Below are 6,840 nucleotides of genomic sequence, written 5' to 3' on the forward strand. Positions count from 1 at the left end.
ATAGCATTAAGTGAGGTCATACAATCACAGGGGGAAAAAAAAACTCATTTTTTACTTTATATGAATCACCTAGAACATGTAGAAACAGTATAACAGGAAAAAACAAGAAAGACTAATAATTCTAGGAGATGAGGAAGGACAGGATGGAGGTAATGGACATGAGTTATGAGAGAAGATGTCAACCTGGTTGTTTTTCTAATTCTGATTCTGTCATGGATTTTGTTGTTGTTTGCTGGTGGCCAAGTGAATCAAAACATATTCATCTGTGAAAGTTTGAAATCTGATGTGAAGCCCCATGACTTCTTAAAGCAAATTCTGACTGTACAGAAGTTCAAGGAGTTATGTAGACTTTGGGTTTGGTTAGCCTTGGTTGTAATATTTTTCTAGTTTTTTTTTTAATAATAAAGTTAAATCAAACAACAACTACAAAAAGGACTGTGGTATTTTGGTAACATGTGTTACAAGACAGCCTAGATACTTTCTATCTAGTAAGTTACCCAGAAATCCCCAGAGCTGTTTATTACAAGGGGGCCTTGAAGTTCCAGGCCAGCAAGTCCTCTCATTGCTGTGAAACTATTTCACTTCAGTACTTTCCCATTTCCTGAAAGGCTACAAAGTTTTCACATAACAATCTGAGTCCATGCACTTTCTGGCATCTCTCCTGGTATAAGCTTTTTGCCTCTGGCTTAAAACTGCTTTCTGTTCCATCTTACACTCCTTCCCAGGATACAGCCTCTGTAGCCTCTGGTTTGAAGGAGCCTTTCTGCTCTGCTCTCTGCTCTGCTATTATGCTTTCTTTATTGTTATGTAATTTCAGAACTTTCATTGTTTACATGGGTGGCTCAGCCTCCATCCCTAGTAATTTCCCCTTTGGCATGTAATAGCACATTGGTCTGACTATGCTTATAACTCTGGAGAAAAGATGAAAGTGTTCTCCTTCATCCCACTGAGCATCCAGGGTAAAGGAGCCATAAGTTTTCCAGGAAACAAATGAATCTGGAATTCAGAGCTGTGTTTACAAGTTTAACACCTGAATATTAAGTCTGTGCTGTCTTTCCATTCTGTAGTTGACTATGCAAAAACAGCGTTTCTTACCAGTAGAACTTGATTTAACAAGTTCTTGCTGGAATGTAACATTCTGTAATTTTAAGACCTCTTGAGGCATGGAGGTTGGGGAATATATGTAAAAAGTACTTTTAGGGTGTTTTTGGTTTTTTTGGTTTTTTTAATTTATTTATTAGTTCTAGTTAGGGAACAAGCTTGTTTAACATGTAAGTCCCTTCTCCCTCTCCCTCCCCTCACCCCCAGCCTACCCCCACTCCATCCACCCACCACTCCCCAGGCAGAGTAGGGCCCTCAATGGGGGCTCTGCAAAGTCCACCAAATCTTCCTGGGCTGGGCCTGGGCCCTTCCCCATGTGTCCAGGGCCAGAGTGTAACCCTTCACGTGGGATGGGCTCTCAAAGTCCCTTCTTGCACCAGGGGAAAATACTAATCCACCACCAGAGGCTCCCTGGAATGCAGAGGCCTCCTTATTGACATCCATGTTCAGGGGTCTGGATCAGTCTTGTACTGGCCTCCCTGACAGCATCTGGGGTCCATGTGCTCTCTCTTGTTCAGGCCAACTGTTCCTGTGGGTTTCTCCACGCTGATACAAAAGGATTACCAGCCTATAATCCTCTTCACCAAAGAAACTAGGAAACATGGACTCTAAGGGATAAATGGTCCCCAGGAATGGAAGTGGCATGAACTCCTGAACTAACTGGGAACATGAGGGTAAGGGGGAAGAAGCTGCTACAATAAGAGCAAGAGAAGAGGAGTAGAGGAGAAGAAATGGAGGGACAGAAATATTGAGTTGGGGGAAGAATAGAGGAAAGAGAGCAGGATGAGAGATACCATATCAGAGAGAGCCACTATAGGTCCAAGAAGAGATCTGGAACCAGGGAGATCTCCAGAGATCTACAAGGATGACACGGTCTAACAATCCAGGCAATGGTGGAGAGGATAACCTAAAAGCCCTTCCCCTAAAATGAGATTGATGACTTCTCTTTATGCCATCCTAGAGCCCTCACCCAGTGGCCGATGGAAGCAGAGACAGACATCCACAGATACACACTGAGCTGAAATCTGGAATTTAGTTGAAGAGAGGGAGGAATGAAGTACTTTTAGTTTTTTAATCCAAGTGTGAATAAAGTCTGCCTAGAATTTAGAAAAGAAAGAAACTTTGAAATTTAACAATATGTAGGGAAGCATTTTCTTGTTTTCTTTTTTTATTTGTTTATTTTTGTATATTTTCTTAGTATAATGTGTGTGTGAAACAGACTGAGTTCCAGGATTAGCCCATGCTGGTCTTCATTTCTAGCCTCCTAAGTACAAAGATTACAGGCCTGAGCCACAACACTCAAAAGACAAATTTTCAGAGACATTCCTGTCTAAAATGCCTACATCTTCTTTTCTAAAAACCAATCCAATATACAGGCATTTTTATCTTCCTCATTTGTTCTAACATTCACAAACATAACTATTACCATTAGAACATGCAATGAGTCAGAGAAGACAGACAAGCTCACTTCCTGTTCCACTATCAAAGAATTCTTGAATATCCATACAGCTCATGTGCATTCTCTGGAAATGTTAGGTGGTCAGTCAGACATTGGCAGGCTGAGATGTCATTTAGAATGACTCCACTGTTGTGATCATCTTTGTACCCTCCCATGTCACTGGAAACACTGATGTTAAGAATTAATATCACCCGTGACTCTCCTTAGAATTGAATATGTGAAAGGAGGGAGGAAGCACCACACACCTACCTCCCCCTCAGCTTTAAAACACCATGACAGATAGGACAGGTGAGGTAGCAATGCTCTGTTGAAGCCCAATACAACAGGAAACTTCCTTCTGACAGAGTGTGACTAGGGAAGCAGGGTTTCTCACTGAATCTGAAGATAACCAATTCCAGCCAATTGAGCTAGCTACCTTTCTCCTAACTGCCTGTCTCCTGAGTGCTGGTATCAGAGACACCTGTTGTGTCTACATGATATTTATGTGTGTTCTAGAGGTATGTACTCTGGCCCCAATCCTTGCATAGTTAGGACTTTATCTACTGAGTCATTCCACGAGAACCTGCCTAATTTTCTCACCTCTGATTCAAAAAGCATCACTTTCTTTTCTCATCTAGCTCCCTCTTGTTATGGCTACTAATAATATCTCTAGCTTTCATGCCCTTGCTGCTTTTTCTCTCAAATCACAATAAAACTAGATTCTTAATCTCTTTCTGCAAGATTAATTACTTATAAACTGGACTCTGCATTCCTTTGTGAGAAACTAATGATATAAAGAGGAGTGACATGAAACTCCTCCCAGAAAGAAAAACTTGGAGGCGTGCCCTGCTGAGAGTAAATTTAGACCCTACCCTCAGATAAAGCGCCCTGTCATGTCACTGACAAACTGAAGCCTTGTCTCCTCCAGGAAGGATCACACTCTCCCTGAATGTCTCTCTGGAGAAGAACCTGACCTCAAGGAGACAAGTAAGTGGAAGAATGAGTGGGAAGAGGGGTGGAAAGATAAGTACAAAATAGGATAAACAGAATAGGCATTGCAAAAATAGAAATTTATGTAAAGGTTAAGGGAGCCATTGGAGACACAGAGATTATGACATGCAGATACCAGAAACATAATTTCACACTGAATCTAAAGTTCACATTGCCAACTGTTCCACTGAAAACATGAAATGATGCCAACCCTGACAAAAGCAGACTTTATTGTCCCATCTTCAAGAGTAAGTGACATGGGAGACTTTTTATGTAACCCCAGGATAAACAAGAAATACTCTCACTGGGCAGTCTTCCTCTTCAAGGAGACTTTCTTGTTTTCTTACAATGTTTAGTCCTTTTTCTTTAGAAGCTACATTTTCTTTTCAGACAAACACTGCAATTTTGCAAGTGGCGAGGCAAGCTGAAGTGAATGGTGGTGACACTAATGCCTCTCCTTATACCTTAGCATATCATGTAAGAGAGAAAGGTCAATGAAAGTTAAGGGAAATAACTTGAGATAGAAGGCAAAGCAATACTTTCTACTTCTTCTGTCAAGGCATGATAAAGCAGACCTACAGTGAAAACTAGCCATTTGGAGGAGTGGGGAAGGGGAGAACTATCCCAATGACTTCTCATTTTCAGAAAGCTTATAAACATTAATGAGACAATGTAAGTCCAAATTTCTGAATACTCTTAAAATTATTATACTAGTAATAAATATAAATTTATGGGAGGATAATACAGACATATGATAAACAACAAAAAATAACTTGATTATTTGTATGCCCAAATAAAACCAAGACCACATGTAAGGAGAGAGACTTTTTTGAAAATTAATTGCAGACAATGGAATGGGACATTTGCAACAGGAAAACTAATTTAATTGTAAGGTCTGTAATATAAATATCTCAAAAGTCATGGAGAAAGAGATATTTTCTTATGTTTTTAGTATTTTCTTATTATTTTGTGGGATTTTACATGATGGGGAAAGCATAATTGCCACAACAAACAACCTAAAGTCAGAGAAACCCTCTGTGTGATCAAATCAGGTTGTCAGGTTTATGTGACAAATACTCACTAAACCATATGGCTTGCCCAGAACAGGATCTTTCTTATATGAGAGGATGGGCATGACTAGGAAGAGGCCAATATGTGCCAATGAGCTACTTAGAGATTTCTTTCCCTGAAATGACCTAGGAGAGGGAAATAAGAGTTAGGTAACCTATATTTTGTAGAGGGTCAGATAGAGTTCAGGAACTGTGATGCAGGAAAAACTTAAAGTTTTCATTTGTTATATGTCTGTTAACAAATCATCATGAGTAAATAATTACACTAATCTTTTATGAGGCAATGAATTGGAATTTTATTGGCCTATGTCTGGCCTGACATTAGTTAAAAGGGGGTAGAGAAGACACAGATCTCATCTAATACTTACATAGTTCTTTGTCTAGTATTTTATATTTTTAATTCACTTAGGAAGAAGGTCATTCTGTCTAGAGTAAAACTGTACACTAAGAATCTTACCAAAGATTTTAGGATGAAAGTCATGGATACAACAGTCCCAATTACCTTGGATTGGCATCCAGTTCAAGAAATGTATAGTGGTAAAAACGATACAGGTTATTCATTCTACTTGGCCATGGTGGGATGAACACTCACAAGGGAACCAGTGGTCCCCAAATCTACCATCAGGGTATAGGTATGAGAGATTTAGATTCAAAGAGAGAGTGAACTATATGCATAATTGAGCAGTTCTTATCTGGTTGTAGTTCTATACATCTTGGATCCATCGATGACTCAGCTATTAGAAGGTGGTCACTCCTTCAAGATGGTCCCATAATTGTTAAACTGTTCATCTAATCACCTGTCACAGAGAATGGAGCCCAGCCCTCATGAAAAATAAATCTCATGCAAGAGAAAATTAGTTTATCCCTCTTACTTTTCCTCTTCTGGGAGTCAATGTCCCTCAAGAGGAAATGTTAAGGACAATAACTTATCTCTGTGTCTTCAGCCCTAGTACAGACAAGCAATGAAGGCAGAGATGCCAGGATTTCATCCTGCTTCAGAGACTCTGGGCAAAACTAAAGAGTCGATGTTCTCTTAACAAGAGCTGTTTCTACATCCACCAGCGCCACCAAGAGGGACACAAGTGTTCAACACATGAGCCCATTAAGGACATTTCAGATTCAAGCACACAAAAGGCATCTTGGCTACCTCCATCTTATTTAGTAAATATGAATAAAGCTTCAATGCCATGTATGCAGATGTTTCTGTGAACATAAGTTCTCAACTTCTTTGCGAAAATACCAAGGGATGATTGTTTCATTCTATGATAACAGTTTAGTCTTGCAAAAATCCAAGTGGTTTTCATAAATGGTGCTAACCTATTTGAATTGACATGGCTTGCTCCACCTCCACTCAATACAAGCATTGAGTATTGTCAGGAACACAGATGTTGTTCAATGTAATAATGGCAATATTTCATGATTGCTTTCACTTCTATTTCCAAAATAACACATCATGTAAAAAAATTGGTTTCCTAAACCTATAAGTAATCTGTAAATCTTTGTGAATAGCTTGATAAAATATTTGAACCACTCTTTAACTGCGCTATTCAATTTCATGCTGTTATTTTTGAAAAGTTGTGTTCTGAATGACACTACTTTATTAGGTATTTTATTTTTCTCCAAGACTGTGGATCAGCTTCCTGTTGTCCTCATTTTGCCTCTTACAGAACAGAGATTTTTATATCGAATGAAAGGTATTAGTCAGTCTTCTAACACTGTGACTAAATATCAGAGAAAATCCACTTAAAGGAGGAAAAGTTGCTGTTGCTCACAATATCTGAGAATTAATCCATTATCAGCTGATTCAATTGTTATCAGCCTGTGTTGTGACACATCACCACAGTCTGACTGTGGGCCAGAGCAAAGGTAATCACCATCTTGTGAAAAAAAAACAGACATGTGGACAATAGACAAATAGACAAAATAAAAGAAGAAGAACAAGAACAGAAACAACAAGAAGAAAGAGAACACACCATTCAGAGACTTGCTTATTAAGACCACTGTCTTCCAACTAGGCCCCACAGCCTAAGAATTACATCATCTTCAATAGAAAACCATTTAGAAACAAATTGTTACACAAACCAATCTACGCTGTATTTTATTTGGTTTGTATCTAAAATATTATAATCATACTAGGAATTTATCTAAGATTTCTTCTATTTTACTTTTGAAGAGACTGGAGTTTTATGCTTTACATAGTCCATTTAAACTTTTGTTTTTATAAATATTTGTCAGACTTTT

The sequence above is a fragment of the Cricetulus griseus genome, chromosome 3, assembly GCF_003668045.3.
Source record: "Cricetulus griseus strain 17A/GY chromosome 3, alternate assembly CriGri-PICRH-1.0, whole genome shotgun sequence".
In the NCBI taxonomy this organism is placed as follows: domain Eukaryota; kingdom Metazoa; phylum Chordata; class Mammalia; order Rodentia; family Cricetidae; genus Cricetulus; species Cricetulus griseus.